At 41.7% G+C, this 19464-nt stretch overlaps 1 long non-coding RNA gene across 1 annotated transcript in view; it reads left to right on the top strand.

Moving 5' to 3' along the window:
• Positions 1 to 19464, top strand: part of LOC126992640 (uncharacterized) — a 54107-nt gene that overhangs the window by 12225 nt on the left and 22418 nt on the right. The gene's annotated exons all lie outside the window — the stretch shown is intronic.

Genomic DNA, 19464 nt, shown 5'->3' with positions numbered 1-19464 from the left:
CTTCTCTCTTATATTTCTTTGCGTCCTTTTTTTCCTCTTCGCATTTTTCCTGCTGCTTTTTTTGTCTATTTCTTCACCATTTGTATTCTTCTCTTTCTTCTTCTTTTATTCATTCATCTTTTTTTTTCCTCTTTCTTCCCTCAGACTTTATTTCTTCAAGACTGATATTTGCGTCTCTCTCTCTCTCTCTCTCTCTCTCTCTCTCTCTCTCTCTCTCTCTCTCTCTCTCTCTCTCTCTCTCTCTCTCTCTCTCTCTCTCTCTCTCTCTCGCCTCATTTTCTCTCCATTACGGCTCATTCAGTGCTCATCTGTGACCCATTTTCTTTGATAGAGAGGAAAGGAAAAGAGGGAGACTCAAGAAAAACGGAGGTGCTAGACGTATTCGTGAATGATATACTCGTGTTTTGATCTTTACTGGTTATTGATGTGTTTCTTTTGGCATCCGAGTTGGGGGATAATGAGAGGGGGTGGTGGCGGGAGAAGAGAAAGAGGATAAGGTGAAAATAGAGAAAAGGAATCAGAGGAGAGCAGGCAGAAGAAAAGGAAGAGGGAAAGAGTAGGAGAGAGGGGAATAAAACGAAAGAGGGAGTATGAAAAATGTTTATAAAAAGTTAATAATAAGGAGAAGGAAGAGGAAGAGGTGAGGGCGTGGGCAAGGGAGGGAAATATACAAGGCAGGAGAGGAAAGAATAGAAATAAGAATAAAAGGTGAAACAAGAGAAGAAATATAAGTTGATGAAGATTGAGAGTTGTGAGGTGGAGGTGAAAAGAAAATTGTGAAAACGGGAATAAGGAAAGAGGGGACTGAGAAAAAATAATGCGTAAATGTCAGAGGAAAGCAGAATGAAAAAGTGAGGGAAAAAAGAAAAAAATATTGCATGAAATGAATGAGGTGATGCAAAACAGAGGTGAAAAAAAAGTTCGATATAAAACCGTGCAAAAAGAAATTCAAGAAAAAAAATGTAGAAAGATAAAGGATGAATATAAAATAGTAAAAAAAAGATATACTTGAAACAGACGAAGAAACTGTTGAGCGGATTACGATATTTTTGGCCGGTCATAAAAACAATTTGGACTTTACATTTATTGAACTGAATGAAAAATTGACTTCGAAGTTTATGAAGAGATGACGAATTTTAAAGAAAGAAAAGAGAGAGATGGAGTGGAAAAGAAAAACAATTCCCTGGACCATGATCATGAAGAGGAGGAGGAGGAGGAGGAGAAGGAGCAGGAGGAGGAGGAGGAGGAGGAGGAGAAGGAGAAGGAGGAGGAGGAGGAGGAGGAAAATGGGAGGAAGAGAATGGCGAAAATGGCTCTATAATTTCGCGTTTATTTCCGAAGAATAAAAAGAGAAGAGAAAATAAAGGCCAAGGAAACGATGAGAGAGAGAGAGAGAGAGAGAGAGAGAGAGAGAGAGAGAGAGAGAGAGAGAGAGAGAGAGAGAGAGAGAGAGAGAGAGAGAGAGAGAGAGAGAGAGTAACACTACTAATATGGGAATGTGTACAAGTGTAATATTTTAAAGGAAACACTTGTGGCTGGCAGCGACGGTAATGGTTGTGTCGTGTGTGTGTGTGTGTGTGTGTGTGTGTGTGTGTGTGCTGTCTAGACGGAGATAATGACCTGCTTTCTTCGCTACTACTACTACTACTACTGCTACTACAATTACACCCACTACTACTACTACTACTACTACTACACCCACTACTACCACTAACTACTACTTCACCCACTACTACTACTACTACTACTACACCCACTACTACCACTAACTACTACTTCACCCACTACTACTACTACTACTACTACTACTACTACTACTACTACTACTACTACTACTACTACTACTACTACTACTACTACTACTACTACTATTACCACTACTAACTCTCCTACCAATGCCACTACTACTGCCACCCAAGAACAACAACAACAACAGCAACAACAATAACGACTAACGCGTGTGTCGCCCATAAGATTCGGGGAAGTTTTTGGCCTTACTCGAAAATAATGGAAAAAATGGGGAATAAAATCATACTAGGCTGCCAGACGTATGTTGATGAGCCCTTGAGAACAGATGGCGACGGTGGGTGACGGGAAGGGGAGAAGAAGGGAGGGGGAGGGTGCGATCAGGAAGGGGAATGGAGGGAGGGAAGAAGGTAAGGAGAGGGAGATAGAGAGTGGAATGGTAGAACGAGTCGAAATAGGAAAGATAAATGGGATGGAAAGAGAGAGGAAGGGGAAAGAAGGGAAGGCAAGGAAATGGGAGAGGGACTGGAATTGTAGAGATGGGAATGGAATGGAAAGAAAGAGATAGAGAATGAAAGGGAAGAGTAGGGTATGTGGTGAGTGATGGAAAGGGAAAGGAAGGGAAGAGAGATGTGAGGGAGACGAGAAGGAGGAGGGGAGGGGAAAAAGATTAGAAGGGATGGGAAGGGAAATGAAGGGAAAAGAGATGTGAAGGAAAAAATGAGGAGGAGGGGAGGTGAAAAAGATTAGAAGGGATGGGAAGGGAAATGAAGGGAAAAGACATGTGATGGAAAGGATGAGGAGGGAGGGATGTTAAAAAGAAAGTTAAGCATGTGAAATGAAGGGATAGAAAGGGAAGCTTGGTGGAGGAAAATCTGTAAAGGAAGAAAAAGCGAGAAACAGGAAGAAAATTGAAGAAAGAAAAGCAAAGAGGATGGGGGTTATGGAGATGGCAAGAGACAGAAAATGTAGTTGACAAATGGGCTTGTGATATATTTTGTGGGGAGGGAGGAAAAAGGAAATAGGAAAAAAATGACTTAACAGGAAAAGAGATGTGAAAGGAAGATGAGAGGATTAGCAAGAACGTTTGATAAAGGAGAAAGATGAAGTAGTGTGGTATACTATAAAAGGAAACAAAAAGAAGATCGCAAATAATAGATAAGACAAAACAAGAGAAGAAGAGAAAGAAAATAAAACGCGAGGATGAGCAAGAGGAAAAAAAAGATTAATCACCACAAGGATGAGATGGAGGAAAGGAGAAGAGGAGGAAAGGAGGGGAGAGGAGGGAGAGGCAAGCAATAAAGATGTCATGAGAGGGAAAAAGAGAGAAGGAAGGAAAAGGGGAAAGTTGAATGATGGGATTATTAGTGTTGTTGTTGTTGTTGTTGTTGTTGTTGTTGTTGATTGAAAAGAAGAAATGGCAAAGTATGTAACATCAAAAGAGAGAGAGAGAGAGAGAGAGAGAGAGAGAGAGAGAGAGAGAGAGAGAGAGAGAGAGAGAGAGAGAGAGAGAGAGAGAGAGAGAGAGAGAGAGAGAGAGAGAGAGAGAGAGAGAGAGAGAGAGAGAGAGAGAGAGAGAGAGAGAGAGAGAGAGAGAGAGAGAGAGAGGTGGGGTGGGGTGGACACGTGACTGATGCTAATAATACAACCATAATTAGGGTCGAAAAATTTAATTAACCACATCGAGTAGGTATTTTGCGTGTGTGTGTGTGTGTGTGTGTGTGTGTGTGTGTGTGTGTGTGTGTGTGTGTGTGTGTGTAAGCGTCCCCCTTTTCCTGTTTTTGGTCTTTCACTTTCAAAACATTCTTGCTCTATTTCCTTCCCTCCTTTCTTTTTTCTTTCCTTCCTCTCCTTTCTTCCTTCTGACCCTTTCCCTTCACTACCCTTCATTTTTCCCCTTCCCTTCCCTTTAACCTCCTTTCCCTTCCTATCATCTACTCAACCCTTCACCATTATTTTTTTCACCCATTTTCTCTTCAAGCATTTCCATACTTTCCCCATCTTCCACCCATTCCCCTCCACCCAGTCTCCTTCCACCCAGCATTTCCTTTCCACCCTCAAGAGTAGGTGGATAAACTGGCAGGAGGAATATGGTGTGGATATGGATGTGTGTGGAAGTGTATGGATTGTTTAGTTTTGTGTGGATGTACATAGGTGTTAGGTGGATGTGGATAGGTGGATGTAAGTGGATGAGGATGGATGTGTGGATGTGGGTGTGTGGAAAGACGTGTGGATGATAGGGTAAAGACAGATGATATAAGCTTGGTTCGTGTGTGTGTGTGTGTGTGTGTGTGTGTGTGTGTGTGTGTGTGTGTGTGTGTGTGTGTGTGTGTCGCTGTAGTGATAATATTATAAGTAGAAGTAATTGTAAACTTAGTAGTAGTAGTAGTTTTAGTATTGGTAGCATTATTGATATTAGTGTTAGTATTCGTATTGGTGTTAGTAATAGTGTTAGTGTTAGTATTCGTATTGGTATTAGTAACAGTGTTAGTGTATTAGTCATAGTATTCATATTGGTATCAGTGGTAGTATTAGTATCAGGCTTGGTAGTGGTAACATTATTTGTATTAGTATATAATAGTATTCATATTAGGCTTAGTATTAGTAGTATTAGTAGCACAAACGCCAGCCTAGTCATGGAGGCATTAATTGTGTCTTATTACCATTACGGCGGCCGGGAACACAACGTTAGTCTGGCGGGATGAAATTTGGAACGGTTGGTACGTCTATTTTTTTTAGTCCGAATGTTCAATTAATATAATGAGAACGCGCGGTAGACTAGCGTGAAAATTAGGCATTAAACTGTATCCGTGTGTGTGTGTGTTTGTGTGTGTGTGTGTGTGTGTGTGTGTGTGTGTGTGTGTGTGTGTGTGTGTGTGTGTGTGTAAGAGGGGGCAAGAGGAGGAGGGGAAATGTGGGTTAGATGGGGGTTATTTCTCATCCTGATCCTCCTCCTCGTCCCTCCTCCTCCTCCTCCTCCTCCTCCTCCTCCTCCTCGTTCATTAATACAGGGCGCGGCGTTCGGTATCTCCACTAACTTATGCAGTAATTAAAGGAAGGATAAACGAGATTGCAGAGGACGGAATGTAAAGAGCAAAGAGTGAGGGGAAGGGATGAAGGGCGTGTCCCGTAGAGTGTGTGTGAGGGATTGAGGGCCAAGAACTGTGCTGAGAGAGAGAGAGAGAGAGAGAGAGAGAGAGAGAGAGAGAGAGAGAGAGAGAGAGAGAGAGAGAGAGAGAGAGAGAGAGAGAGAGAGAGAGAGAGAGAGAGAGAGAGAGAGAGAGAGAGAGAGAGAGAGAGAGATTACATAGATATTCAGACCACACAGACCTTATGGTTCAGACCTTAATCCTAAGTGAAATTATATTAAATCAAATGCCATGAAGACTTTGTGTTTCCACTTTAGTAAATATGAAGTAGCAGGCAGTGGAGAGAGAGAGAGAGAGAGAGAGAGAGAGAGAGAGAGAGAGAGAGAGAGAGAGAGAGAGAGAGAGAGAGAGAGAGAGAGAGAGAGAGAGAGAGAGAGAGAGAGAGAGAGAGAGAGAGAGAGAGAGAGAGAGAGAGAGAGAGAGAGAAAGTGATGGAATGAAAAGATTGTAAATAGTGAAAGTGAAGAATGGAGAAAAAGCGAGATCAAGGTGTGAAGGAAGAATAAAATATAGAAACTAGGATGGGAAGGATGACTGTCTTAAGATTAAACCATTTTTAATCAAACAAAACAAGCAAAAAAAAAAAAAAATTACGGAAGGCACACGCAACAGAACAAAACCTTTACAGTGAAACACAAGTAAAACAAACAAACAGACAAACACAAGGCGGATCATTGGCATGCACCGGGACCACCCCAAACACGCGACCTTGAACCTTACACCGCCCAAGGTCACGGTCGAGACAAACAGACAGACAGACAGACAGGTAGACAGACAGACAGGCACGCAGGCAGGCACGTCAATCTTTGCCTCCCTCTCTCCCTCCATCTCTCTCCGCCGATACCTCCTTCCCTCCATCCCTTCCTTTCTTCCTTCCTTCCTGTAGCCATCCTGTTTTTCTGATTTTCTTTCGCCTTCCTTTCCTCTCTTCTTCCTTCCTTCTCTCTCCCTGCCTCCCTTCCTCTCCCTCTCCCCTCTTCCTTCCTAAAACTGTTATGTTCCAATTGTTTTCTCTTCCTTCTTTCTCGTTTTCTCCCTATCTTCTTCCTCCTTTTACTCCTTCCTTTTCTCTCTCTCTTCCTGTTACCATCCCATTCTTCTCTTACTCTCTTCCCCCCTCCTTCCTTTTCTTCCTCCTCCCTTCCTTTTCTACCTCTGCTCCTTGACTCTTGTTCCCGCCTCTCCTCCTTCCTTCTTACACACTTCCATCCTTCCATTTTTTCTTCCTTCCGTTCTTTCTTTCCTCCCTTCTTTCCTCCTTCGAATTATCCTTCTTCACTTCCTACCCTCCTCTCCCTTCCATGTTTCTCCATTCTCCCTTTTCATCCTCTATCTCTTCCTGCCTTCCTTTCTTTCCGCCTTTCCTTCCTTCCTTCTTCCATCCTTTCTTTCTTTTACCCTTCTCTGCTTTCCTTCATCATTCTTTCACCCTCTCTTTCCTTCCTTCCTTCCTTCCTTCCTTCCTTCCTTCTCCATTCTTACTTCCTTTCCATCACGTAATACACTGAGAGAGAGAGAGAGAGAGAGAGAGAGAGAGAGAGAGAGAGAGAGAGAGAGAGAGAGAGAGAGAGAGAGAGAGAGAGAGAGAGAGAGAGAGAGAGAGAGAGAGAGAGAGAGAGAGAGAGAGAGAGAGAGAGAGAGAGAGAGAGAGAGAGAGAGAGAGAGAGAGAGAGAGAGAGATGGCGAGAGCAAGAGAGAGAGGCCTGCTGGTGTGTGTGTGTGTGTGTGTGTGTGTGTGTGTGTGTGTGCCCAGGCCGCTGTCCCGATTAGTATAATGAATAAGAGTAATGGTGAATATAATGAATCGTGTTGCTGCTCCTCCGTAATGGACGTGGAGGAAGAGAGAAAAGGAGGAAGGGAGGAAGGGAAGGAGGATGGTTAGGTTGATGGGTAACGCTCAGAGAGATAAAGGAGAAGAAGAAGAAGAAGAAGAAGAAGAAGAAGAAGAAGAAGAAGAAGAAGAAGAAGAAGAAGAAGAAGAAGAAGAAGAAGAAGAAGAAGAAGAAGAAGAAGGAGGAGGAGGAGGAGGAGGAAGAGGAGGAATACATAGGAATACATAGGAATAACAGACACCAGAAGACCTATCGGTCTATGGCGAGGGTGTCTGTTTACTACTGCTACTACTAGTAATCTACGTGTGGTAGGACAGGACAGAAAAGATGAAGGCTCCTCCCCACCCACCTCTCCCTCCGGCAACGTGTCGGCAGGAAATAGTTAGAAGAGAACACCATGTACCTTTAAGGAAGAAAGGGACATGGAAATTTTACAGTAAAGAGAGAAATAAGAGGAAATTACTACCCTTAACTTACACTACTGGTAACCTAAGCTGTGGGGGAAAATGACTTCATTGCATAAGAACATAAGAACACAGAAACACAAGGAGAATGGAAGAAGATGAGTGGCCTGCACAGGGCAGCCTCAGGATCCCCCCTAATACTCACGATGGGTGAGGTGTAGTTTCAGGGGCACAGGTGGAGGCTTGATCCTCGTTTTACCGGCGGTACTAGGCACGGCACCAGTAACCTGTCACCTTACTGTACCCACACCTCACTCCACCTGTCATGCGGACATTAACTGTTGCTTTACTCTATTGTTAACTTACGCTACTTGCAATCTAGGTTGTGGGGGAGAATAATATGAATTTAGGTTGACGTCTTGCTGCAATCTGTCTGAAAACATACGAAGAAGGGTCAGTATAATCTTATATCACTGAAGTACTTATCCAATGAAGACTTGAAGCTATTGATACTCTGTGCGCTAACAACTGACGGTGGGAGTCTATTCCAGTGATCGACGACTCTATTATTGAAAAAACTTTTGCGCACCAATGTGTTACATCGGTTTCCCTTTAACTTCATACCGTTCCTGCGTGTTATTGTGTTGGTGTCTCTCTGAAATAGACTATCTGGGTTAATATTGTCGAATCCATTAAGGATTTTGAACACTTCAATGAAGTCCCCTCTTATCGTTCGCTTTTTTTTAGGAAAAACATATCTAAACGCTTTAAACGCTCGTCATATGGCAAGTTACGGAGCGCTGGAATTTGTTTGGTTGCTCGTCGCTGTATCCTTTCTTGCAAAACTTGATCTTTGATATAGTTCGGTGACCAGAACTGAACGGCGTATTCTAGGTGTGGTCTTACAAATGCTAAATATAATCTCTTCATAAGTTCGGGTGATTTATAATCAAAGTTTCTTGAGATTAGTCCTAACATCATATTGGCTTTTTTACTCGCTGCAGAACATTGATCACTCATTTTAAGAGTGTTACTGATAATGACACCAAGATCCTTTTCTTGTTTTACTTCGCTGAGCTCATGTCCTTGAATCTGATATTTAAAGCTAGGATTTTTTTCACCTATGTGCATTACTTTACATTTATCTGCGTTAAAACTCATTTGCCATTTTTCGCTCCAGTCGGCAAGTCTTATTAAGTCTGATTGAATCTTTTCGCAACTTTCACTGTTCATTACCGTACCTCCTAATTTGGTGTCGTCGGCGAATTTGGCTACTTTTGATAGAATATCAGTTTCTAAGTCGTTCACGTAAATTATGAATAGTGTTGGCCCCAGGACCGAACCTTGGGGCACGCCACTGGTGACGGGTTGCCAATCCGATGCTTCACCATTAAGAACTACACACTGTTTTCTGTCGGTGAGCCAATCATGAATCCACGCACATAGATGGTCGTTAATACCGTGGGAACGCAGTTTAGAAATAAGTCTAACGTGAGGAACTTTATCAAACGCTTTCTGAAAATCTAGGTAAATTACGTCATATGGGCTTCGGGCGTCCCAACATGAATAAACATCGTTGAAAAAAGTTAATAGGTTGGTAAGGCAAGACCGATTACTACGAAATCCGTGCTGACTATCAGTTATCAAATCATTTGTTTCAAGGAAAGTGATCATTTTATCCCTGATCATTTTTTCGAATAGTTTAATTAGGACAGACGTAAGGCTGATAGGACGATAATTACTGGCTTGTTTTTCTATCTCCTTTTTTAAAGATCGGGGTAATATTGGCCTTTTTCCACTCGAGAGGCACACTGGGTAATGACTTGTTGAATATTGATGTTATGGGTAATTCTAGCTGTTGACTACATTCTCTCAACACGCGAGGAGATAAATTGTCGGTGCCCGGAGATTTATTTGGATCTATTTTCTTCAGGTACGCACGCACTTCGCTGATATCAATTTCGGTCAATGCAAGCTTATGTTCTTCAGGGCCTTGAAAAATTTTCTTTCGGGGCTGGAATCGATGTCATGTTCTCTTTTGTAAACACGCTACTAAAGGTTGAATTTAGGACCGACGCCATGCTTTTATCATCACTAATCGTATTGCCACTTAATAGTAGTGGGCCGATATTATTTTTAACAGTTTTTTTGTTTCTTATGTAACTGGAAAATAACCTGGGACTTTTCTTAGCATCGAGTGATATTTTCATCTCATATTCGCGTTTCTGTTTTCTGATTTTCCTTTCGCACTCTCTCTTGACATTGATGTAATTAGTATGATCCTGTGAATTATGTGACAGTTTATATTGCTTATACAGTTTTCTTTTTTCGACGATGATTTTTTGTAGGTAATTATTCATCCACAACGGTTTTTGATTATCAGTCCTTCGTGGCTTGAGTGGAATGAATTTATTTACACTCGCAGTGATTTGTGCAGTAAAACGATTATACATTTCTTGAACGCTGACGTTGTTGAGCAAATGATTCCAATTTACTGAAGCCAGTTCTCTTTTTAGGTCCATAAAATTTGCTTTACTATAATTAGGTATTAAGAGCGAGTTTGCTCGTGCTTTTGTTTCAATATTTAAAACGCATCTGATTATGTTGTGGTCACTGGTTGCAAATGGCTCGCCTACCTCACACGCGGTTATGAGGTGGTTGTCGGTCGTGAAGACTAAATCCAGAATGTTATTTCCTCGCGTCGGCGCGGTAACTGTTTGATAAAGAAATGTATCTTGCGCAAAATTTAATAGTCTAGTTCCTTCCCTGTTGGCAGATAGTGCAGACCAGTTAACGGAAGGGTTATTGAAGTCGCCGCATGTTACTGCATTTCTGTTTCTGATAATTTTATTTATCTCTGCGTAGAGATTTCCATCAATGTCTTCATTTGATTTAGGAGGTCGGTAAATTACGCCCAGAACATACTTTTCATTAAGGATCGTCGCTTGTACATACAATGAATCATAAGCCTCTGTTTCGGTTGTGTTAAGCTGAATGACTTCTAAATTACTTTTAACATATATTATTACACCTCCACCTTTTTTGTGTAGACGACACTTAGCAAACGCGTTGTAACCATTGATAGCTACTTCACTTAACTGATGCTTGTCACGCGTATTTAGCCATGTTTCTGTGATCAAAATGAAGTCGGGTTTTTCAGTAATTGCATGAATTATCAAGTGGCTACGCTTCTGAATAATGCTACGGGCATTTACATAGAAGATGTTTAATTTACTCGCCGAGTGTGCGCCATATATCAACTGTCGATTCACTGGAATAGTGCGTCAGACCTGATTATCTACAACTACCTCTACCTCACCACCCACCTGTGTGGCTGTTGACCTGACCGCTACCTCAGTATCCCCCACCTGGGGGTCCAACGACCTGACGTCCTCCTCAGCACTACACACCTGTACTTCCTCCCTCACCTGAGACCTGACACTCCTCCCTCTGTGGACCTCACCGTCTGACTGAAGACTCCTCCCACTCCCAGCCAAGCCGGAAGTTTCCACACCTCGTTCCCGCTGCACCTGACTTTTCTTTAACTCTTTCAAAACTTCCTCATCCAACACTCGGCCCAGCCTCGCCTTGCCTACACAATTTAGGTGAAGTCCATCGTTAGCAAACAAGCTCCTGTCATGAATAAAATGATCCCAGACGTCCACAAACATGACTCCCTCACGACTACACAGATCCCTGACACGTTCGTTAATCCCAAGCATTCTACTGAGAATGAGGGAACTAACATCATGCCGAGGGAGCAATCCACACACAACTGAACGCCGCCTGCTGTCCCTCAACTTCCCGACAAACTTCCTGTACTTGTCTAGAACCTCCTCTGACCTACCTTTAACTACATTGTTTGTTCCGACCAGGTAAACAAACACTGTCTCCTCTGAGGTAGTGACGACTAAGTCGTCAACCTTCTCAGCTACATGCTCAATTCTACGTCCAGGAAAAACTACATGCCTCCGCCTCGCTCCCTTCCTACAAAACTCCTGGTCCTGCTGTCTAACTAAACTATCACCGACAAGAACGATGCTAGGATCGCTCTCAACTTGGTCTCCTAACACCTGGAACCTGTTCCTCGTCACGACACCACTGTAACTAACATCTGCTGCTACAGCCTTACTCCCTTTTCTAACCTGCTGGAAGGAATCTAAGGTACCTACCTTCTCTACTTCACCTACTCTATCTTCCAACCTCTCTACCTTTTCAACTACCTTAAACTCACTCTCCCCGACACTAGCTACATCCAAACCTAACACACCCTCCAGAAACTGTACCTTGCTATCTATTGCCTCTAACTTAACACTTACCTCCTTGGAGGAGGAGGAGGAGGAGGAGTTAGAGAAGGAGAAAAGGAAAAGGTAGTTGGAGTAAAGAGAGAAGATTCATTGGGCTGACTGGAGAGATTGAGGAGGAGGAGGAGGAGGAGGAAGAGGAAGAAGAGAGGGAGGAAGAAGAGAAGTAGGAAGAAGAAGAAGAGGAGGGTGTAAAAGAGAAGGAAGGAGAAAGAAAAATACAAACATGCAGTAAATGGAGTAGAGAGAAGACGTGGAGGATAGAATGGGAGAAATAGAAGAAGAAGAAGAAGAAGAAGAAGAAGAAGGAGGAGGAGGAGGAGGAGGAGAAGAAGAAGAAGAAGAAGAAGAAGATAAATACATAACATATTGGCCAAATTGAAAAAAGTTAAGGAGAAAGAGAAGAAGGAGAGGAGGGGGAGGAGAAGGAGGAGGAGAGGAGGGGGAAGAGATGAAAAATAGCTGCCGGAGAAAAGAGGAAAAGAAGACTGACGCGTAACAAAGTGGGTGAGGAAAAGACTTAAGAATCGGGAAATGAGAGGAAAAAGAGGAAAAAGAAACAGAACAATGATAACGCTCCTGCTGCTGCTGATGACGATAATGATGATGGTGATAGTGATGATGAAATAGAACGAGGAGGAATAAAGACTGAAAATGATAGTAAAGTTCAGACGTAGAGGAAATGGAAATATTGAGAAGAAAAAAAAACGAGGAAAGGAAGAGGAGAGAGTAAGAGGAAAGAGGAGGTAAAAAGGAGAACTAGAAGAAGAAACGGCAATTAGTTGATAGAAGAGAGATAGGTAGGGTTGACAGAAGAGATTCAGGAAGAAGAAGAAGAAGAAGAAGAAGAAGAACAAAAGAAGAAAGGTAGATGATGATAACAAAAAAAATAGTAACAAAAATAATGAGAAAAATAATAAGAAGACTGACAATGAAAACAAAATATACTGAAAATAACAATAATACAAAAATCAATGACAATATTAGTGACAAAAAGAGGAAGAAAATGAGCTAAAAAAATACAGCAGCGGGAAAAAAAGAAGAAATGCATAAATCAAAAGACACTTAAGAGAAAAAAGAAGTTGAAGAGGAAGAAGAGGAGGAGGAGGAGGAGGAGGAGGAGGAGGAGGAGATGAGTGTGGGAAGCGGCTGGGTTGACCTGTCCTTCACCTTTAATGGGAAAGTCGTACCATTAACCAGCGTCCTGATGAAGCTTTATGTTAATGGGGCATCGAGGAGAAGGAGGAGGAGGAGGAGGAGGAGGGTGGCAGTGGAGATGATAGATAAGAGGGAAGAGTTTGGTGAAGGAGGCAATTTAGAGTGACAGAGGAAGGAGTGGAGAGAAGAGTAAGGAGGAGGAGGAGGAGGAGGAGGAGGAGGATCGGGAAGTTAGGAAGGGAGAGGAAGGGAAGTCTCAACTGGAGAGGAGGTATTGAATGGTGACAGATGAGCGAGGAAGGAAGGAAGGAAGGAAGGAAGGAGGGAAGGAAGTAGAGAAGGAAGGAAGGAAATGAGGAATGAATGAATGGGTTAATGAATGGATGAAAGAAGGAAGGAAGGGTTGAAGGAAGAAAGGAAAGAGGGAAAATAGAAGTAAAGAAAGAGAAATAGAGAGAAAGAAAGTAAGAAAGGAAGAAAGGAATGCAGAAAGAAGGCAGGAAGAAAGGGAAGAAGGGAAGGAGGAATGCTGAGAGGTGCGAAGATAAAGGGAAGATGAATGAAATGAGAGGGGAAAAGGGAGGAAGAGAAAGAGGAAAAAACGAGAGGAAGGGAGAGAAACAGTTGATAAGAAAAAGACAGAAAAGAAATTGAAAAAAAATGATGATAAAAATGATTAGATGATATGAGAGAGAGAGAGAGAGAGAGAGAGAGAGAGAGAGAGAGAGAGAGAGAGAGAGAGAGAGAGAGAGAGAGAGAGAGAGAGAGAGAGAGAGAGAGAGAGAGAGAGAGAGAGAGAGAGAGAGAGAGAGAGAGAGAATTAATCATATACAGTGATAGTTTAATGGTCTTTTAATTTCCACGCTTCCTGAACAGTGTCACTATTTTCTTCATCCTTTTCTCTCGCTCTTTTTTGCTCACTTTTTTTCTTCCACCCTTTCGTCCCTTCCTCCTATCTCTCATATTTCTCTGTCCTTTCCATCTTTCTTTTTCTTTTCTTCATAGCTTTTTTTTTTTTTACGAGTCTACTTTTCCGATTTAATTTTTTTCCACCTTACTCCCTTCCTTCCTTCCTTTCTCCCTTCCTTCCTCTCTTCCTTCCATTATTCCTTCCTTTACCACCCTCGCTCCTTCCCCTTCCCTGCCTTTCAGATCAAGAGGGACTTAGATGTGTTTTTTTGTTATTTTGTTGTTGATCTTTTTCTTCTTCTTCTTGTAGTAGTAGTAGTAGTAGTAGTAGTAGTAGAATAAGTAGTAGTAACAATAATAATAATAATATCACCATCATCATCATTAGTATACGAAACACGTTCAGTGCAGCTAACCTATTTTTTATCATAATCCCCGTAAAAAAAGTCATCCCTGCTCTCCTCCGGCCGTGGAAACATTCCCATTTTCACGGCATTTAAAAACTCTTGCTAACACGCGGCCAAACGAGGCTCAATTAAAAGGGAAAGGAAAATAAAACGAGTAAAAGCGAAGCAGAAAAAGAACGAAAGAGAAACGAGAAAACAAACAAAAAAAACTCTCTAAACAAACAAAATTTTACTAAGTGCTCAACAACAACAACAACAATAATAACACACACACACACACACACACACACACACACACACACACACACACACACACACACACACACACACACACACACACACTTTACATCCCCACTTTTCTCTCTTTTTATTTTCTTACTCTCACAAGCTCCCACTAAAAGGCAATTAAACCCTATTAACCACCCTTTCAACCCTACAGCCACCCGAAGAATCAAAACAAAGGTAGAAAGAATCCAATCCCTTATACGAACCTCTCCTCCTCATCCCCATCCTCATCATAAGGTGTTGAATCCCACTGACCTCCATAGGCCTGGCTGGCACCCGATCCTGCAGGCCTTAACCGTATCTAATCTCATTACCAATCCCTCCAGCACCTCTTTAGAATATTCCGATCCCCTAATTCAGAGTCCTGTCCGCGCCATTCACTTCCAAGCCTCCCCCTGTTATTAGATTGTAAGTGTGTTGATTGAATTAGAGTGGAGCAGAAGGAAGAGGAGGAGGAGGAGGAGGAGGAGGAGAGGTGGTAGTGATGGAGGAGGAAGGTGGAGAAGATGAAGGAAGGAGGTGCTAGGAGAGAAGAGATGAAGAGGAGGAGGATGTAGGAGGAGATGGAGGTTAAGAAGTTAGGTGGAAGAGGAGGAGGAAGAGGAAGAGGTGGAGGTGGTATAGTGATGGAGATGAAGGAAGTGTGGGTGGAGATGGATGAAAGAGAGGAGATGAAGAGAAGGAGGAGGATGTAGGAGGAGGAGATGGAGGGTAGGAAGGTTGGAGGAGGAGGAGGAGGAGGAGGAGGAGGAGGAGGAGGAGGCAGAACAATGAGGTGAATGATAGGGGGGGGGTAATGACAAGCGAAATGAGAGAGAGAGAGAGAGAGAGAGAGAGAGAGAGAGAGAGAGAGAGAGAGAGAGAGAGAGAGAGAGAGAGAGAGAGAGAGAGAGAGAGAGAGAGAGAGAGAGAGAGAGAGAGAGAGAGAGAGAGAGAGAGAGAGAGAGAGAGAGAGAGAGAGAGAGAGAGAGAAATACGAATGACAAAGCTGAAAGATAAAAAAAGAAGCGAAAAACGGAAAAAAATAGGAGAAAGAGAAAAGAAAATGTAGAAGAGAAACAAATGGGTGAGGGAGAGAAAAAAAAAGTTGCTGCTAATGGTCATGGGGGATGCGGTGAACCAAAAGTGCTAATGTGGAGGAAAAATGGGGAGGGAGGGAGGAAAATGAGGAGTGAAATGGGAGGAAAAGAGGGAGGGAGAGGGAGGAAAAGATCAAGGGAGAATGAGGAAAAGGGGAGGGAGATGAGATGAAAAGGATGAGGATGAGAGGAGGAAAGAGGGAGGGAAACGAGAGGAAAAGAGGGAGGGAGAGAGAGGAAATGGAGTAGGGAGAAGGGAGGAAAGAGGAGACAGTGGAGATGGAAGTAAAAATATGGAGAGTACCTTAATGGGGAGAGAATAGGGAGGTTGGGTACTAATGGAGGGAAGCAAAGAAGAAAAAAATATAATGGAGGAGGAAAAGAGGAAATTGGTAATGGGGAGGAAGAAGGGAACTGCTGAAGGTGAAGGAAAGGAAAGAGGAAAAAACGTAAAAAAAAGGTAGAAATTGAAAAATTGAGGTTAATGAAGGTACAGGAAAATGTTTGAAAGAAAAAAAGATAAAATCTGTGTGTGTGTGTGTGTGTGTGTGTGTGTGTGTGTGTGTGTGTGTGTGTGTGTGTGTGTGTGTGTGTGTCTATCTTTTTGTCTTTTTTTCTGTAATAAGAGAAGGAAAAATATACAGAAAAATACCTTACGTAAATCTAAATTAATTGTTTGAACGTTGCAGAAAAAAAGTAAAAGATTGGAAGTCAAGGAAAAAATCGGACACTTTTGTTGAACATCGAGCTCTTTACATGGAGTTGTTTAAGGTGGAGGAAAAAAAAGAGAACTGGTGGAGGAAAAGAAGAAAAACTTAAAGGAAAAAAGACATTCTAAAAAAACAAGGCGAGTGAAACTTTATTTGCGAGGTAAAAAAAACAAGTAATTATTTTGTCCGATCAATCCCTGGTTAATTAGGAGAGAGAGAGAGAGAGAGAGAGAGAGAGAGAGAGAGAGAGAGAGAGAGAGAGAGAGAGAGAGAGAGAGAGAGAGAGAGAGAGAGAGAGAGAGAGAGAGAGAGAGAGAGAGAGAGAGAGAGAGAGAGAGAGAATGGTAAACGTGATTATTCTCTTGTATTTTTTTAAAGCGTGTATCTTTTTTCTATTTAATTAAGTGAGAAAAAAGTATTGCATTGTATTTTTTTCTTTGTTGACATTTCGGACGATAATTGGAGCACTGGATGAACACAGATGAAAAGAATAAAAGAAAGAGAAGGTTTTGGTTATTGGTGCTTCTGATGCTGTTGTTGTTGTTGTTGTTCTTCTTCTTCTTCAGCTGATATTCTTTGTTTTGTTCATATTCCTATACTTATTCTTCATATTGTTGTTTTTTTTAATATTATTTTCATTACCTCTTTCTCTCATTCCCACCAGCCCCCACCCCCCCCAACCCCCCACCACCAACACACACACACACACACACACACACACACACACACACACACACACACACACACACACACACACGTCCGTATATAAAGAATAGAGGCGTTATATAGATTAATGGACACCGCCGAGCCAGCATTTCTCTCTCTCTCTCTCGGGGGCGAATGGTTGGAAATTAGGGACAAGAGAGAAGAAAAAATAGAAAAGAAGAAAATAAGAAAATAAAGGAAATAAAAGAAAATAAAGAAAATAAAAGAAAATAAAGAAAATAACGAAAAAAATATATAAAAGGATAAAATAAAGAAGGAGATGAAGAAGATGATGAAAAAGAAGAAGAAGAAGAAGAAGAAGGAATCAGGAGTCATAATGGCGTTGCTGACTCACGAATAACTGACTTAGGCTCCGATTTGCGAGGTGCTGACGCTGTGGCTAACCTCCTCGTGCTGACTAAGGAGGTGCTGGTGGCTGTGTGTGTACGTAGATGTCAGGCGGTTATCGTACTGTCTGACGCAAGTGGTGACGGTGACTGATAGGAGAAGGGCTGACCGACCATGCCAGATTGTCGTACTCAGCTGCTTATATTTACCGACTTCCGACCCAATAACTGTCTCCTGGGCCTCAATAACGAGATTCACTTATAATTATCGTTAAAATAGTTAATTCCTGATGTTTCTTGGCAATAGTTATGCGTCAGAAACCGGTAAATACTATGCTCTGAGTACGATGATCTGGCAACGGTGGGTCTGACTTGTGCACTGACAGATCGGAGTGAAAATATGAACGATTAGTGAAGTTGAACAAATGAAGAAAATGCAGTAATTTGAAATCCAGCAACAAAAAGCAAAGAATATGATAGTGAATAGTGAATGCTCTCGTATCATCCTTCTTTACCTCTTTCCTTCTCTCTGATCGAGGTAAAAGAAAATAGGGAAGAGTGAACTTGAGCTGATGAAGTAAATATATATAATGAGAAAATCCAGCAATATAAAGCAAGCATAAGACAGTGAATGCTCTCTCATCATCATCATTTTTATCTCGCTTTCTAATCGAGGGAAAAAATGAACCAGTGAAGTTTAATATATGAAGAAGATACAGTAATGTGAATATCCAGGAAATTTAAGCAAGAATGAGGTAGTGTTTACTCTCTCATCATCTTTCTGCTTTTTTCTCTCTTCGATCAAGTTAAAAAAAGATTTGTGAAGTTTAGTTCGTGAAGAAAAAAGATTAGTGAAGTTTAGTATATGAAGCTTAGTATGTTTAGTATTCTTAGTATGTTTAGTATGTGAAGTTTAGTATGTGAAGGAAAAAGATTAGTGAAGTTAAGTACGTGAAGGAAAAAGGAATAATGTGAAAATCCAGCAAAATATATTAAGAAAAAATAAATAGTGGATAATCTCATCATTTTCCTTCTTTATCTCTCTCTTCCTTCCTCTATTGGCTTATTTTTTACTCCTATTATCCCCATTTTTCTTTCTCTTCAGCAGGTATCTTCTTATAATGTAAAATCCAGCAAACTACAGCAAAAATACTGAATAGTGAAAACTCTCTCACACTTTTCCTTCCTCATCTCCCTCTTCCTTCCTCCCTGCACTGAATCATCTGTTACTATTATCGCCTCCATTTTCCCTCTTTTTTAATCGATATTCTCTCATTATCTCCATTCTCTGACTTATCCTTTTTCAGTCCATCCAGCGTTGAAAAATTTATTGCTATCATTAACCCTTTGAAACATTTATTACTACTAATATTATTAAACTTATATATTTTTATTTTCGTTCGTTCAGTCAGACCTTAATTAAAAGTGAGCGTCAGGTATTAGGCGTGTAACAAAATTCATGTGTTACTATTTTTTTTCCTTTCGTTATTACTGGACCCGAGTTATTACGAGAGGATTCCAGTATTTTATTATTGCTTGTACTGACCCTGTGCCCTTTCCTTCCCTTCCCGTTCCCTTTCCTTGCCTTTCCTTTCCTTTCCTTTCCTTACCTTCCTTCCTTTCCTTCCCTTCCTTCCTTCCTTCCCATCTTTCCTTTCCTTTCCTTTCCTTTCCTTCCCTTCCTTTTCCCTGCCTTCACTTCCCTTCTCTTCCCATCCCTTCCCTTTCCCTTCCCTTCCCTTCCCTTCCCTTCCCTTCCCTTCCTTTTCCCTGCCTTCACTTCCCTTCTCTTCCCATCCCTTCCCTTTGCTTTCCTTTCCTCCTCATCTCTTCCTTTCCCTTTCCGTCTCATCCTTTCTCTTCTTTTCCCTTTCCTTTCCTTCATTTCCTTTTCTTTCCTTTCCTTTTCTTTCCTTTCCACTCCTTTCCTTTCCCTTCCTTTCCCTTCGACTCCCTAACATCCTCTTTTCATTCCTTCCCTTCCCTTTCCTTCCCTTTCATTTCCTTCCCCTTCCCTCCAACTATGTCTATTCCTTCAAATTTCTCCTTTTCATACATTTCCTTCTTCATTTTTCTTTTTTTCTTTCTCTCATTTTTCCCTTTCAACTTCTCTTTCTTCTTTCTCATTGTCCCTTTCTCTGTTTCCTTTCTTATATCTCCGTCTGCTCCCTTTCCTACGTCGCCTTTCCTTTCTGTTATCCCTTTTCACTCCTTTACATTCCTACTCTTCATTTTTTTCCTCTCAGACGTCACGGTCATTGCATAGATTTTTCCCTGCTCCTTTTTCTTTCCCTTTTTCTCCCCCGTTCCTTTTGTCTCTTAGCGCGTGTCTCTATCGGGAGTAATGTCGATTCGCGTTCAGCTCCAATTACTTTTTTTTCTCTCGTCTTTGTTTTTTCTCATCTCGCAGCGTGGATTTGTCGCAAGCG

This window comes from Eriocheir sinensis, unplaced genomic scaffold (assembly GCF_024679095.1).
Source record: "Eriocheir sinensis breed Jianghai 21 unplaced genomic scaffold, ASM2467909v1 Scaffold498, whole genome shotgun sequence".
Classification (NCBI taxonomy): Eukaryota; Metazoa; Arthropoda; class Malacostraca; order Decapoda; family Varunidae; genus Eriocheir; species Eriocheir sinensis.
Note: the sequence above shows the minus strand (reverse complement) of the source record. Positions and strands in the feature narration are given on the sequence as shown.